This window comes from Corapipo altera, unplaced genomic scaffold (genome assembly GCF_003945725.1).
Source record: "Corapipo altera isolate COAL_440 unplaced genomic scaffold, ASM394572v1 45, whole genome shotgun sequence".
NCBI classification, from domain to species: Eukaryota; Metazoa; Chordata; class Aves; order Passeriformes; family Pipridae; genus Corapipo; species Corapipo altera.
In genome coordinates this window covers 10776134-10793915 of record NW_020884877.1, presented here as the reverse complement: position 1 = coordinate 10793915, position 17782 = coordinate 10776134, and the positions used below count along the sequence as shown (strand labels likewise).

Genomic DNA, 17782 nt, shown 5'->3' with positions numbered 1-17782 from the left:
ACAGGATCTCCTTTTCCCTGACCAGAACCCTTCTCTACACCCATTTCAGCTGGAACTCATCACGAGCAGCAATCAAATCAGCTTCCTGAATACCAGATGGAGACTCATCAGTTTTGCAATTGCAGCATTAATGCTTCCTTATCCCTGAAAAGCAGGAAGGTTAGGAATCACTAGTTCATTTTACAAAATACTTCTAAACCATATAGAAGTCAATTTTTTTATTTGTTTAATCATGCTTCATTAGTCATAGCAATTAAGTGAGAGTTCTCAGCTATTGTAATTCATTCTGTTTATGCTAAATGGCCTATTCAATCAGTAACCCAAACTGTCAATTAAATGTCACTTTATTGTTTTTAAATATTTATCAATCCTTAGCTAAAAAATGAACCAAATAGCCCAGTTCAATTGTCAGCAGAAACAGACTGTCATCTGCCACAGACCACACAGGAAAGCAGGGATATTAAGGACTTAGTTTACAGAAGAAATTTCCAAATATATATAGCTAAAAATTTTCCAATTACATTTTCTACTTCCCTGTGTAAAATCCTGGTTTGTAGCCAAAGTTTTCTCTAGAAAATAATCGATTTTGTCAGTGTTATTTTCAGAAATTGCATAGTCATTAAACAGCATCAAGAGCATCTGTTTCAGTGCTGTCAAACAGGCATCAAAAATGGAAAAATTGAAAACCTAAGAACTCAGAATTTTACAGAAGCAACTTTCAAAGTGTTTTTTGTTTGTTTCTGTTTAACATTTAAAGACCTTTCCATAAATTCAGGGCAGGAATCAAACTGAGAAGTGAGGCAGCAGCTTTGGTTTTCAAACACTTTTAACTAATAAGGTCTTTCAATACAGAGAGTCTTTGTGAACCAGGCTGATACTGTGACAGTCTCCACAATCCTGCTCATGTCTTGGACTTGGGCATGGCTTGGGTGGCAGCTGTAGCTGTGCTAGAGATGATCAACAAATATTCTTCAGGAAATAGGGCTGTATCCTAACGCCTGCTCTCCTCCTGTGAGATATGAAAAATATCTCCTGAAAAATAAGCAAAAAACCCCAAAACACGACAAAAAAAAAGGCAATAGGGAGAAAGAAGCATCTTAAAGGCTATCTCTCTAGCTCAGTGCAATCACAAACACTGTAGTAGAACCTTCAGCCAGTATTACTATATCCTAGCATTGATCCATCTTGATCTTGTTCTCTAAAGATATTCAAGGTTTACATTGGATCATGAAAAATTCTTAGGAGAAATTCATGGAACAATCACCATTTGCATTTTATTGAGTTTCTCACAGCATACTTGTGGCTCAGCCTTACATTTCTTGCGCTGCAGTTTCCAAAAGATGACTGGTACAAAGAAGGGGAGGAATCTCATTCCCACTACCTTTGGATTTGATTTGCCCAGCTTCATAAACTCCAATAACCACAAAATTCGCACAGGTAATCATCTAACGATTAACCACAATCAAAATTTCAAAAACTGTAAGACATTTAGTCTGTCAACACAAGAAACAGGATAGAATAACCTGTTAAATTTTATCTCCTATGCTAACTTTGGGCAGACCAAAGTTCTTGCACAACTGCTTGAGCAAATATGATATGAGACACCATTATTTTCCATTGCTTCTGCTGGGCCAAGCATATACACACAAGACATATGAACACATGTAAAACATATTCTGGGCACCTTGTCAGATTCTCTTGCTTTACCCTTTCCATGAAGTAGTAGTAGTTATCCAAATGCATATGCATACTTAAATAGTTTTAACTCTCGAGATAGCACCTGCAGTATATTTACCATTTACTGGAAGTCTCTTTTATCCAGCTTTTTGGGGAGAAAATTACTATGTTTTAATAACTAAGAAGTATCTATTACATTTATAAGAAAACAAATTAAAATAAAAGACTTCAGAGGCTCCAAAACCAAGCAGAGGTAGGTCATACATTTTTTGTCATGATTTTCTAAAGGCATTTCTGCAAGGTAACTGCATTCAAGGTCTCCTTTCAACATGCAGTGACCAATATCCTCCCAGTTTTACAAAGGTCTTAATAACTTTTTTACCAGATAAAGTTTTTCTAACTAAATTTTGAATTAACTGTAAATAAAAAGGAGAAGTTCCATAGTTACTTATATGTGCTACAGCATTAGGTGTGTCTACATCAAAAGGACAAAACATGACCTAGGCACTACTGACTCCATTTTTGCTATCAAAACAATCTGTAGGTATAGAACACAGGCAGATCTAATGCCTGCTCTTGGCAGCAAGGTATATCTTATCTAGATTATCTGAATAAATCCTGAATAACAACAGAGGAATGGTTTTATCATGCACATTTTTTAGATACAAAGACAAATAAAATGAAACAGTGTCATTTCGAAAGACTTTACTTTTCCTGTGTCTGACTACTTGGATTGTAAACAATACTTAAGGATCACTTCATCTGGTCTCTTGTTGAACCTCCAAAATCAAATAGAGAGATGGACCAGCAAACCACAAAGTTAAATTACTTTTTTTTTTTGCAGACATTCATCTGATTCCTTTAATGAAAGTGCTTATTTCAGGGTAAGTACAAATTTTCAGGGAAAACTTAACCTGAAACTCTCCAGCCAAAATTCTTATTGCAATAGCAACTCCAGCACTGAAGTCATTAATAAATACAGATAAATACAGCCTGCCTACATTTTTCATTTCACATCTTAAACAATGTTACACTGCAGTCCTAAAGAGCTGCCACTCCTTGCTCTCAGGCTATCATAAATTAATTGTTATGCAATGCAATTTCCATTTTTAAACTACATATAGGCACTGAAATAAAACACACTACACAAATTCACATAATTTATTATCAGTGATAAGCATTTAGTTGCCATTCTTAGGTATTACTAGTAAGCATTCTGGAAACAAGTTCATATGGAATACCAGTTATCCAGTTTGCCTTTATTTTTTTTAAATACTTAACTAGATTTCATACTATGTTCATAAGAGACATGAACAAGGAAGAACAGCAGCTGAATTTCCTAAACCATGTCACATTAACAATTTATCTCAGCATATTGCAGAACACTGAAATAAAAACACTGCAATTTCTCCAATGCACACAAAAATCACAGTGAAATCACTAACTGAAAGTAGATTAGAAATCTAATCAAAGCAAGCTGTGTGGAATAGCTATATTCTATATAGGAATAATGAATTATATTTCAAATTAATTCTTGTGCAAGAGAAATAGGAACAAATAAATCGGTGTACTAAAAGTCTGTCTATGAGTGAACTCATTTGGGAACTGCAGCTGTTGCGCTTTAGAGATTTGGATTAAAATCCATCATTATCTTTCAGTTAATACCCTTTCATCGACCAATCAGCAGTCATATGGTGTTTACCAACCCTGGTCACTTAACCCACTTGAATGGCCTTTGTGCTATAATTTGTACTTCAATGCAATCAGATTACTTGTAATCTAAATGATTTGTGTCCTTTATGGGACAGATGAACACTAATCCCAAGGTTCCTAAAAGAAGCCTAAACAGTGCCAGTACTGGCATCTACTGTTTGCCATTTTAATAAAATATTCCATTCAAGTTGCGAAATACTTGATCATACTGACCCTGCCTTTTAGATAGTCATTTCAAATTTCTTATACAAACAAAGAAGAAAGATTTCTCGGCAAAACTAGCAGCAAAGAGCCAATTTACTAATACACAGATACTACTGTTTGATCAAATTATTTCACAGAAAACTTATTTATTCTTTAAAATAAGACTGAGCAAAGAGGAACATTTTAAAAGTCATTGTTCAGTAAGGAGTTACACATTGTAACAGCTCATAGTTCTCAGTTACCAGTTTTAAAATCTGCCTCTTCAGAAAGGTTTTCCAAGGATTCAGCAATTAAAGTGTCCTCAGTCATTCCTGTTCTTCAGTTAATCTTCGCTTGGAAGAAACTGCACTACAGCACGAGTCTAGCAACTAATTACATTTAGCAGTAATATGCTTAGGCTCTGATCTCACAAATGCTGCACAGGTGGATCAGTGAGCATGCAGTAGTGTCCCTAGAAAATGAGAGAAGTAAATGCAAATACAGTTGCATGATTGCAGCCAAGTACATCAATATATCTGTATCTCAAAAAATGTCAGAGTTGGGAATAGAAACAATTGAATAGCGAGTCTGCAAACACCTTTGTATATAAAGTTCTTACCAGTGTCACCCTTTTACATTCACCAACATGTATATTTCTTACGTAGAAAAATGCCAACTCCCTACAAAACATATCACTTTGTAAAATATAACTGATTATATCCCAAGTTAAGCTAGGACAAGCTTACTCAGAATTGGATAAAACATCACCAAATGAAATGAAGATGTTGGATGATCTTAATAGCATCTGTAGCTATTAACTTACACAAATAGAAACATGCTTACTTAAAATACCTCAACATGGGTGCTTATATTTCATGGTAAGTAAAAGTCTTTCTAGTTTAGGTCATCAACTAGGAAAAAGTCCACTTTCTTAAGGTACCCTCCCTCACATGCAGCACTCCTCTCAGCTGGTGTCCTCAGCCTACCTCACAGTGATGCATGAGCTTACACACACACAGAGAATCAGGAATCACAACTGTCACAACAGAGACACACACCTGTCACATAAACATTTAAAAAGCCTCCATCCAGATTTGAGAGGAGTGAGGCATATCATCTCACAAAGCAGCACATAGGGCATGAGGGGGATTGCACTATGAAGTCTGCCATTCTGGCAGTGAGTACTTCCAGGATTATTCAGTGAATGCCATGTACACTCCTTACTCTGTAAATGGCCCTTTTGATGTTCCTTGTACTTTGAGCAAGACCCCTATTATACATTACAAAACATCTTCCTTGAAAGGTCTAACAGAAACTATAGCTTGTTTGAAAAGTTGCAACCATTTCAAAAATGCTGGGAAAGCTTCTGTAATTCACTTCTGGAATTACAACTTAACACATCACCAAATACAGAGAACTGTTCTACCTTTCCAAGAGCAGTAATCTTCGCTTTTCACTAATTTCTAAAGTTCTACCACAACCTCATAAGGTTGCATATTTCCTTGAATACTGTATTTCTGTTTAACTGCAAATATGAAGTAAGCACAAACTGCAATTGTAAAGTGGTAAAGCAGAGTTTCTCTTCTACAGACATTTAAAAGAACAATGAGAGCCCAAAAGCCAGGGATTCAAATGCAACAATGACTCACACAACCCACTTGGCCAATTAGACTCACTGCCAGTGCTTAGAGAACACTTGGAAGAAGGGATGTTGTTGTTATTTTTTTTCCCCAGACACCTAAAAACACCTGGCAATAGCAAAACATTACCACCTGTGAACCCCAGAATTTATGTCAGAAACTGTCTCTCCCATCATGGGAGCAGGTAACAGTCTTCACTTACAAACTCGGTAGTTCATGTGTAATCTAAAAAGATACCACACAGTTCTTTGCAGATTCATAGCAGTAAGTCCAAACTTCACTAGGTGGGGGCGGGGGGGGGGGGGGGGTGAAGATGGATCTACAAACTACAAATCTCTCAGGGCAAACCACAACCCTCAGATGAGAGCCAGGAAAGACTCTAGCCTTTGTGGCTCCATAGAGACATGACCACAGACTAAATAAGGAATGGCCACTTCCTGGAATATGTAGGAAAATGGCTGTAGATCACAACAGATTCAGAAATAAGTGTGTGTGTTTCTGTCCCACACGGGTACCAGAAACATACCTGTAATGTTACTGCACTTTTGGTAGAAGGTGGTAATTCTTTAAGCTATGCAGCTGCACAGTAAAATAAAAAGGATCTCTCATTTCAGTTCTTGTATTTCAGATGGCTCCCCACAGTAATTCCTGAAAGCTGCTGCCCCAAATAGAAATCAAATTATTTTTGGAGATCCAAGCAAGGCTGAAGTCAGCTCATTTCTCTGATATTCCTGATTTTTTTTTCCCTTTTCCATTCCAGAAGACATGCTTAGACCACTTAAACTATTAAGAATCCAGAATTAATTAATTTGACTTTACAGTATTGTAATTAAATATATCAGAACCACCATATCAAAGATGCTGTAATGACAAATATCCCGAAACTAACAGAAACGTAACTAGAGAAACTTCAAGTGTAAGAGTAAGACAGCAAAAAATTACCTCTTCTTCAAAAAACTTACATAAACAGTCAAAGTAGCCATTTGGAAAAAACCTCCCCAAAACCCCTTAACTAAGAAAAACAGTTGGGTAAGGATTTTACAGCCTGTCATTGAAATTAAATCATGCTGGAACACTATTTCTCTAGTATCAAGAAAAGGTTAGATTCCAAATATGTCAAACAGCTGCATTAAACTAAGTTTGAGCAAGAAAGATTACATCTGCATTTCTTTTCTTACCTGCTATTTTTATGCTTTATGAAAGAGCCACATTCCCTCCTCACTCCAATGAATTGCGTATGTGACAAGGAAGCAAACAACCACAAGTCACAGCAACATGGACTTTTACAACCTTGCCATAATAAATGAGAAGATGCTTACGGCTGCTTCTCCTCCAGCACACCATTTACCAAGCTACAGGAAACCATTACACAACTAGAGGTGTGAGCCCACTCTGGCTTTCTGCTTCATTAAGTCATATATCACTTTTATGTACGAGTCATGGAGCTATAAATCACATGAGACAGAATGAGAGCTAATTAAAGAGTCAGGTAAGCATAAAATTTTGCATTGTTGCATATCAGACAACTCTAAAGTTGGCCATATTTTGTATAATATATTGTAAAATATTAAAAGACATTTCAAGTAGATAGGTATTTTCTCTAAGAGTTACTATCTGAAAAATATCAATATTTAATTTCCTGGCAGGGAAGCACCATGAAACCCTGACTCACCTTTTCTTTGTTTTTAATAAGAGACCATTCTGCCTTGCACTCATGTGCTGCAGTGCAGTCTCGTATACAATCTTTGAACTTAGTCAATTCTTTTCTAATTAGAACAAACTCCTATGCTTCTGAAGACAGACATTCACGACCCAAGAAATCTCTATATGCTCTACAGGCATACCTAAATTTAGCAGTTAAGTGCTAAACTTCAGGCTATTTACAGAGTTCCTTTATCAATAAGATAATCCTCATTTGAGAAAAAACAATCTTTTTTACTTATACGAGATTTCTCAGTCAATGCAATTACATCTTAAAAATATCTTCATTGAAGGGTTAGAGGTAAATTTGATGCAGACATGTTAACTGAAATATATATATATATCTCACAACCCAAGAAGGCTTTTAAGTATGCATAATATTACTGTGATACTGAGAGTACACATAAGTAGGTGAGAAACTTTTTATACCAAGGACCTATAAAAATAGAACACAAGGATGATCCTCTAAGTCCAAGAGCTTTTTCTCTAAAGGATTTTTAGTTATGGATACATGTAAAATTTTTATTCCTTCTTCAACTTCTTCTAAGTGATCTAATAATTGGAGCTACTGAAGCAATTCATCAAACACAAGAAAATGAATCTCAAAGTAATTATTACCTATATTTATTTTTTCAAAATATACCTAGGCATCAGTCTCAACGTGTAACTGCAAGGAATAGTCAAGTGCTTATATGATAGTCTTATACTCCATTTTCCTAACTGTGGTTTCCCACTGAATATCTTAAAACAAGGAAGAACAAATATTTTTCCACTCTAAATGAATACAGAACTTTGACAATTAAGATTTTTAAAGGGCATTCTTCTTTTTTTCTACTGAAAAAAAAGAAGGGTATGTAAAATTTTTAAAAATACACTTTTCTTTCAGGCTTTACTGACCGGAAAAGGGGCTCAAAATAATTTTTATTAAAAATGGGGTAGCATCCATATTTTACTGAGGTATTTCAAGAAACCCAGTGAGTTGCTGGCCACTCTTGCAATTTGTTGAGCTAGGCTGTAATCAGGAAGGGGGACATGGATCAAATACACAACTAGGTCAAATACTAAGCTCACCAAGCTAACACAGGGGTCAAGAAATTAGAATAGCCAAGAAATATAGCTGCTGAAGGAAAGGCCAAAGACCAAGACATTAAATCTGCCTGAGGGGACAGCAAAGAGGAAGGTGTAGAGGATGTTTAGAAGCAGCAAGGACCAGGCAGGGCTGTCTGCAGTCAGCCTACAAAAGCCACAGCTCACTACTCCCCTGCAACCTGAAAAATTCAAAGCAATCTTGAGGAAGTTTTAAATCTTCATGCTATCCTACTAATTCCAAGAAGCATTTGGCAGTACTCTGATAAGTGAATTAAGTTCTGCCTATGGCTTTATGGAAAAACATGAAATACAAATCCTAATAACAAGCATTTTAGAGAGATTCTGACAGTTCTTAAAAAAACCAGCAATGCTCACTTTTGGAAACTAGTCCATTCGGAAATGCAAGCTGAAATGATCCCTGTAAACAACATAAAATAATCCTGTAGCCCAAACCCAGCTACTTCAACCTTATAAGAAATTTTAAAATAAACCAGCTTTTTGCAACAAATTGACATAAAAGGAATTTGAGAGTTCTCATAAGATGGAAGAAGCTACACAACAATAAATGACAGGAACAGATTCAAGATTATATGTATTTAGTAAAAAAATACACAATCAGAAACAGTCAAAACTTTGATGCAGCATCACGCTGTAATTCACAAAGTGGGATCTCCAGCTCTTTAAAAACAAGATCTGCTCCATCATGTTAATATTACAAGCACGTTTTTACAGTAGTAGCATACAACGGCAAATCTGCCAAGCCCCCCATGCTCAGTATGAAACGTGATGTTGACTCCTAACTCTCCATGACAGTTCCCACAGTCATCACAACCACATGGTAAAACAACCTCTGATCAGCTGCATACAGCATGAGGAAGGAAGTGGCCATGGTGCTGCATGTGGAGATCACAAACCCCACATGCTCCTGTCAGCCACAGACTCCTTCAGTCCTTCTGTGTCATGGCATCTGGGGTTTAACCCCAGCACGTACTTCCTTTCTTTCTTCTAAACATTCACCAAATCAGGTTAGTATAAATCTTTTCCTTTCAACGAGAAGGAAGTTTTCCTATCCTTGCTCAAGATCTAGATGTCTGCTGTACGAGTGGAAAAAAAAAAAATTCACATCCTGTCTTACAAAACTATGATACAGAAACTTGATTAATATTCTAATTTACAGTTAAGAAAAAAGGTGAAAAGCTTCTGAGAACTACAAATAACACTGAAGAGAGGTCCTTTAAGGGCATGATTTTTCCAGATCTTTTACACTGCAACAACAAGCCACCACCAAGTTCTATGCAGAAATATTGGCTAATGCAAAATCACTCAAAGAGTTAAAAACAAGCATTACACCATTCCTGGTTTGTCTACCTCTCATTACCCTATCCTATTTGACTTACATGATACATTGTAATTATGAGGGGACAACTGAGACTCAACAAATTTACAGAGTTAAAATATGGCATTGCAACATAGCTGACAATATAGCCAAACTAAGAAGTTGACAACATAATCAGATTTTGACATTAGTTCTGTCAACATTTGTTATTACTGATCAGCAACGCACATTTATCTAATACTTGCTAAAGTTTGTAAAGTTCCATTGTCTGGTTTCTCAAGCTATTTTTGTAACATTCACGAGTTGGTGAGACTAACCCACATGCTGAGGAGAGACAAAGAATTTCCTTGAAATGTTTTCTCAAACCCATTTGAAAGAGAAAGAAAATGCAGTGTAGGTGGGTCTTGTCTAGTCTTTCAGGAATTTCACTTGTTCCAGAGCATCTGTAACCTGCCTGCAGTAAAGAAGGGGTCCCTGAGTATAGTGGATTTAGTCTTATTCAAATCTTGATCAGTAAAAAATCATAGAAACGCAGCATCATTAAGGTTGGAAAAGACCTTCAAGATCATCAAGTCCAACCTTTGACCACACACCACCTTGTCAACTAAACCGTACCACTAAGTGCCATGTCCAGTTGTTTCTCGAACACCTCCAGGGATGTTTACTCCATCACTTTTCCAGGCAGCCCATTCCAATGCTTAACCAACCTTTCAGTAAAGAAATTCTCCCTGATGTCCAATCTGAACCTCCTCTGGTACAGCTTGAGGTCAATTCCTCTTGTCCTGGCAGTAGCTGTCTGGGAGAAAAGGACCAGCCCCACCTCCCTTCACATAGTTGTAGAGAGCAATGAGGTTACCCCTGAGTCTCCTTTGCTCCAGGCGAAAGAACCCCAGCTTCCTCCACTGCTCCTCACAGGACTTACTCTCTAAAGCTTCAGGATTGTCAGATACTTCTAAAAAAGAGTAATTTCAATCTTCAAAATTTATGTTATATATTTACAAACAATATATATTCATTTTCAGCAGTTTAAGTCTATATAGAATAAGGCAATAGCACCAAATATCCCTATCCATATGTTACAGTACTTAATAATTTTCATATTACTTATGGGACTTAGGAGTGTCATAACCCCATTGTGGTTGTCAAACTTGACAATAAGATTCTGCTGCTCCTGATGTCACCTGTCTAAAAGAATGTGCTGAAGTTCTTCAAAGTGGGATCTGACAATACCTGAGCAAGTACCAGTGAAACACAAAGCACGTCAAGCCTCTAACACTATGCCACACAGTAGCATGAAATTTATTTCTTTAGTCACTACATAAGCTCAAGAAGGCAGGCTCTAGTTTTAACCATTTGAAAAGCACTCACTGATGAAAAATTCAAGATTTACCACGATTCCTTAGGGCAGAATAGCTTGCTTTTTTACAGAACCCAAGTAATAGGCTCTCTAAATTACAAAATCATATTTTCCCTCTCCTCACGGAGGAGAGTAGTCAAGACAAAAAAATGTAAGTCATAAGAACAGCTGCCTCCCGAAAAAAAATGAAACTGTGTCCTATGCTGTAGAAGTTGGAAGAAAAGCAGGAGACTGCAACAGAAAAAGACTCTCTCAAGGTTAAGGCATTTAAATGTCGCAGTGCAGAATCTATCCACAACCTGGGCTCTACCAAAGAGCTGTGAGTAATGATGGGCAAGTTGCTTAAATGAATCCTTCCACAATCACTAATTGCATACACCTTTCCTGGAAGCCTAACTCAATAACTGCAAACTCTATTGACAGAAGCACTGAATGCTCATGCTGCCATTCAAGACAACAGAAGCTCAGCTGTGAGAACACACTGCATCGTTCGAAGTGTTGACATACCAGTTCCCACTACTCAAACTGAGCATCTGACATCGCTGAAGACCCATCTCTGCACTGAAGTTTCCCCCTACATGAGGAGAATGCCATTTATTCATGTCATGAAAGTGTTACGAAGATTATTTTTTTTTTACTGTTGTTGAAGCATACATTACCTATCCGGTGCACAAAGCCTGATGAGAGTCTTACAAGAAAAAGCAAAGCAAAACAAAACAAAAATTACTCTTAATTATACACACCAACGAGTTCAGCTATGGTTGTAAAGGCAACACTTTCTGGCATTTCATAATTTTCAAATTCCTAACTTTGCAACTTGTAATGCTGTTTGAGGTCTATAATATGGGTATCCTTGTTTCTCTGATTAACAAGGAACCCAGATAAGCATCAAACACGGTACTGACTATGCACAGGTCCCACAGTCTACCAAATATGCATGTCTGGCATAGAATGCACCTGCATTGCAGATAACAGACCGCACAAGTAGACAAAGGCAGAATTTTTTTCCATAAGCTTTGATGCAGACTTATAAGGGGTTTTCTTAATTGTAACATGTGTTAAATAATGTCATTTTAAAAGAAAATTGCAGTGCACCTAGGCACTTATGTGCATTCACAACGTAAAGGCAAAGACTTACCATCCTAATATCAGGTGGCCAAAGGAAGAAAGACTATGTAATTTTATTATTTTTTTTTGTCATATGCAGTCATGCAAAGAAAGAGACTAGCTACTCCTCTGCTAGCTTTTATTAGCATTTTTATTATAAAATCCTATTAGGATGTTCCTATATCTTCTTTGAAAATCTTGCTGCACAGGGCAGAGTAAGAGCTTTTAGAGTGTTTACTTAATATCTTACCCAAACTCATCTTCTCTGGAATACACCTTGATAATGAGTCTCTGCTCTTTTTTATTTTTTTTTCTGGCTTAGGAAAACAAGGTTCTTTTTAAAGTTCAAAATTATGAGAGATACAAATAAACACTGTAAGGTATAAACTAAATGACACGCAAATCACTTTAATGCATACTATACTAACAGAGCCTGTCACATCACTGATCCTTAAACTAATTAATCTTTGAAATTATATCAAATTATAATAGGACTAAGGTGACCGACAGTCTACTCTATTTAGATGGGATGTACTGAGAAGTGTCAAATTAAAACAAAACAGCCTGTGTTATTAAACAAAACCTCCTACCATATGTTTAACTTTCTGGTACCTGCACAAGTATTTATAGAGAGAATACCAGGGCCTACAGCCATAACCATTTATGCTATAAACTCATTAGATCTTACAAGTTCAGTAACGCTGAGAAGTGTTAAAGATTCATCAGGGGTCATCCTCTGCTGGGAATCAGCACTACACCAGCCACCATGAAATAACTCGATTAGGAACCACTCAGTATGAGACCACACTGGTTGTAGAATGGCAGCATATTGGCTGCTGTGATGCACCAAAAGCCTCATAAAACTTAAAAATACCATGGCACAGAAAAAAACCAAACAAAACACACACACATACACAAACAAAAAAAAAACAAAAAACCAAACCAACCCCCCCCAAGAAAAAAACAACAAAAAAACCCAACTAAAAAAAAAAGAAAAAGAAAAAGTTCTTTTTGAAGTCACAATATAATTCAAGTTTCACCTCAAGTTAATTTTACTTTGCTCTCCTGACATCAACACTACCATTTCAGTTACTGTTCTTCACTGCCTGTAGTAAGTAGTTACATAGTCTTCCTCTATACACAAGACCTACCTCGCTCTTAAGGATCACCTTCCCTGCCACACAGGGGCAAGTAATGGATACTATAACAGAGCACACTGGCTTTAAGTTTTTGTGGTTGTTTTCAAGTGGAGACTTTGTGAGACATCTCTCGGAGTGAATCAGTGTGCACTAGCAGACGAGATTACCCTACCTCACATGCACAATGACTGACTTAGCTGCAGGTGTGCACCAAGTTCTCCATACTTTCAGCACTGGCACGACTGCACTGAACACTTTGCCAGTAGAAAGCCAAGAGTAATGAAACGCTGTCCAGTTTATTTCAAAATCATAGCACTTTAGCAATACCACAACCCATCATCCTGTCACACAGCAAAATCACCAGGGAAAAGTCTAGAATACTATGAACCAAGATAGTTATGCAGAGCCTGCATTCTGCTGCAGAAGAAAATGCTTTTCACCTGTTTGTAAACTGAAACCTATTTAATGCTATCTCTGTGTTCAAGGCAAACCTACAACATTTTAAAACCTGTGAAACACTTAAACAGAAGGCTACATAATCAAAATGACTTAAAGTATATAAAGTGAGGAAAGAAGGACTTCAGCTGTCTAAAGCTTCTGCTTGTACTCATGTTTAGCTACTGCCTTCTTAAATTCCTTATTAAAAATGTTTGATAACAAAAAAAATGTTGTTGTCAATAAACAAAATTTTATTGAATAATTTCACTGAGGAATGAAGCATTAACAGTGTTTTCCTAACAGCCTAACTTGCTCGTATTCAAATAATCCTCAATAGTGTAAACTGCACAGTTCTAACATGCCTAGATGTGTATTTGCACCATCTGTCATTAAAAGATCTGTCTGGCAGTTCAGCAGGAGCAAACTGTTAAGGTACCAGTATTGATAAGCAAAGGACTGGGACTGCACTGATATAGTTAGATTGGTTTACAAGGCTTCTATTTTTACAAGCCTTGGAAGCTCAGGTCGTCTAATGAATTTTTAACATGTCAATTAATATGTTTATAGAAAGCAATGTCAACTTTAGCAAATATATAAGAAAAATCACAGTTGCACGCAAAATGTACAGCATGTTAAGACTAAGCTTCACATTTGAGAAATTCAAAAGAATTATTGCAAATGATCTGAGAAAAACAATCACTTAGAAAGGAAATAACAAAAATGTGAAAGTTCATGGGCATGATCCATCACTCTTCAAAACATTAGCTCAACTTCATGAAATGTGATGTATTAAAGGACATCAAAAAAAAAGGTTTTATTCACGGCAGAGTAAGACCCTCACCTCCTATCACTAAAAGACACATTATACCAAATCAAATTACCAAATATTTTGTTATTTTTACCAACACAATATTGATGCCATAAATTAAGCAATGCTTACTTAATAATATGTGATTCTAATGAATGTTACTGTATTAGAGTACTAGCTACTGTTCTGCAGCATTTCTCCAACAACACAGAACGATGTCAAATGACTGCATGGTGCAGATACGATTTTTGTCATAACTACCCTGCTCACTCTGTGCATTACATAAAATCAGAAAACATACTAATTTTGTGGAAAAAAAAATAAAAAAATCCCTAGGACATAAATTTTCAAAATGTCTTAAATGTTTTGTTTTAAAAACACTGGCCTTTGTTAAATAATGAAAAACAAACTTCCTATTGTAAGATTATGCATGCTTTGTGAAGCTGCAGTAAAAAGAGAAATTTTACACTTGAAAAGAACCTGTACATTTTGCACTTGTGGGCAAAATGACAATAGAAAATAGCCCTTCAACCAACATTTGAGCTACATCTGTAGTTAGGTAAGCAGAGCATGTAGGGAAAATCTAGGAACCTATGCAGCTAGGGGGTTATTACAGTCACACAGGAGAGTGAAGTTCCTGTAATTCCTTCAACTCTGTGCATTCATCACCCTGAGGATAAAAGATGCAAGTGCATTCTACAGATTTGGGTAAATTTCCCCTTTGTTAGCTGGAATATTATGGCATTTAACATCTGCCTCTACATTCCCTGCATCAGAGGTGATTCAGGATCACATAAGATACAATATTCACACTTGTATCTTAATGGGTGACATATATTAAGTACCACAATTTTCAAATGTAAGGCAAAAGTTACAGAAACAAAATATTTACCTGATATAAGTTGTCCTTCAAGGAATTCCAAAGGGTTTAAAGCATAACACAAAGTGATAGCAGAATTTCAGAAAGCAAGCTATTCAGACTGCAAAGTCATCTTTTCTTCCCATTAACTACAGATGACCTAAGCTTTGCAGTGTATTTCAGTACACTAGAGAGAACCTTGCACTCCAGTTCCATACTCAGTTACATCCCAACACAGCCTGATGAATGTTTCAAGACTGGAGACTACCACAGCTGTACCATATGCTTATTTTGAAAGCAATGTGGATGCCCCATTTCATAAATTCTCAAACTCTTAAGAGCAAATATTCTCAAACCACAATCCCTTGTGGCAACCTGGAGAGAAAAAACTGCAACAACTGTAAAGCATCTGTTATGTTTTATGCAGTAATCCTCATTGCTGTTCAAAATCTTAGGACTTCCAGAGCTAATTAACTAACAAGCCTACACTACCCCAAAAGATTATCTTCCACAAGGCTTTTTCCTGCTTTTATACCACCTTATCCCTGAGCAACTGTACTCAAGTAGGAAGATATGGTCTCAATTAAAACTTAGCTGAGAAATCCAAATGATTAAAAAAAGAAAATGCAGACAGTGAAAAACAGTTGGTTAAGAGAAATTGGTGCTGATGTATGTTGATCTATTGTGAGAATGTGTGCAGTGCAGAGGGAGCACAGAGGGATGGACAGCTCCCGCTAGTGCAGGAAGAGGCAAAAACAACACAGTATCTTGACACCTGCTAGTTTTGGTTAATACTGCTAAATTTAACCAAGCATCCATTACATAATTAATTGGGGGAAAAAATTATACAAGAACTTCGTAACTTCGTGAAAATATCATGTCAGAGGATTGTTTCCTTTCTAATTTCTTACTTCCTTATGGATTATTAAACCAAACAATTGAAAGAAACATTAGTAACGTGATCAATTTCACAACACCCAGCTTATTTCTGCTTTCAGGGTTCACACAAGCCTTTCACTGCAAAAGGTGTGAGGTACAGAAAACCCATCTGGCAAGACAGAACACCAGAAAAAAGTTTGCAACTATGGAGGAACACCTTAGAAACAAAGCAGAAGAAAAACCTCCTCCCTCTAAGCCGTCTACTGATCTGGTCAGTTGAAAGGAGTAGCAAAATTACTTCTTTGTGAAAGGAGAAGCGGCAAAACCCATTCAAACTAATCTAGTGTCAGCTCTGGACTACGCAAAGAGACGCCTTTTTCCCCTTTTCAGAACTGCAGTAACAGGGCAGGGGGTGGCTGCATCCACGGCCGAGCACAATGCTGCCATGAGAGGCAGAAGCTTCGAAAAGCACATTCTCCCTCCATCCACCAGCCTGAGCATCTCACCGGTATCCTGCCATTGCCTCTTGTTCTAGACCTGCAGCAGCAGTGCTTTGTCTACATCTACTTGCAATCACACAGATGTCTCCCCAGTGACTTCAGGTTTTTACACTACTGTTTCACATTACATTTAATTCAGATAAAAAAACACACAGGTTCTTGACAGTAACAGAGGACTTGTTTTGCACCTCATTTTTATACTTTGTCAAAGACATCACTAAAACAGCAGCAGAGAGTACGGGAAATAAAATTATCACCTCCCTCCTCCTATAAGTAGTACTTAGCTGCAGTTAAATGTTTGTTTTGAAGATTTATTTAAACTTCTGAGTGCTCACAGTGCCACGCTTCTCTAACTTTTCCATTTACAGACTTTTCGACTCAAACATAACAATAAAGACCTAGTGCCAAGCCCACAAGATTTAAAACCCATGAAGAGAGTTCCAAAGTTTATTCAGGAGTCAAAAATAAGAAAAAAGAAACACAAGCCTTCACAAAGGCATGAATATTCTGACAATTCCCCTGAAACAAGGAAATTTCGTGCCTATAGCCACAGAAAACACAATCTTGGACCTACCCCTCCTTCACGTTTTGAAACAATGTCACCAGGACACAAACTTTAACATTTTAAGCACGTCATCACCGTCAACGGGCTTGCGATTCACTTACAAGCACTTACACTCACCATAGGTAATTAGCTCATCAAGGATAACTCCTCCATGTAGGTTAATTCCTCCTTTGCTGAAGAAATTTAACTTTGCCGAAGTCCCACGGATTTGTAACACGAGAAAGCCGAGCTATGCTCATGCAACTATTTTTCTTAGAAGTCCCTCGGTATGCCAGGAAAGCAGCGCTCCGTCCAGCCTCGGAGCCCGGGAGGAGCAGCCCCGCACCTTTCCCCCGTAACACAAATCGTTACGCAAATCCCCCGCGCTGCCGAAGCCCCTGACCTATTTACAGACGCGCTTTATCCCTTCTGGAAACAGACGAGGCTGCGGAGACGCCGACAAACCCCACCCACCCATCCCGCCCACCCATCCCGCCCGGGCGGGCGGGCACGGCGGGGACCCCGCTACCTGCGGCTCCGTCACGGCAAAGTTCGCCCGGCGGCGGGCGCGGAGCTGGCGGGCTGGACCGGGGGCTCCGGCTCTGGCCGCCCGGGCATCGCCGGCGCCGTGACATTGAGCAAGGTCCCCGCCGGCACCTGCCGAGCCGCGGGGCGCCGCCCGCCCCTTACCTCGGCTGCCGCCCGGACGGGAGGAAAGAGGGACGCGGCGCGGCACCGGCTGGCGGGCGCCGCAGCCCCGCTCCGGCCGGACCGAGGCGGCCGCGTCTCAGCTCCGCCACCGCCGTCCCGGC

General features: G+C 38.1%; 1 protein-coding gene across 1 annotated transcript in view; it reads right to left on the bottom strand.

The window, feature by feature from the left end:
* ZNF385B (zinc finger protein 385B) overlaps positions 1 to 17411 on the bottom strand; it is a 167491-nt gene extending 150080 nt beyond the window's left edge. Inside the window, exon 1 of the mRNA XM_027637346.1 lies at positions 17109 to 17411. The gene's annotated coding sequence lies outside the window, so the exon portion shown is untranslated. The remainder of the gene's footprint in view (positions 1 to 17108) is intronic.
* Positions 17412 to 17782: the final 371 nt, after the last annotated feature.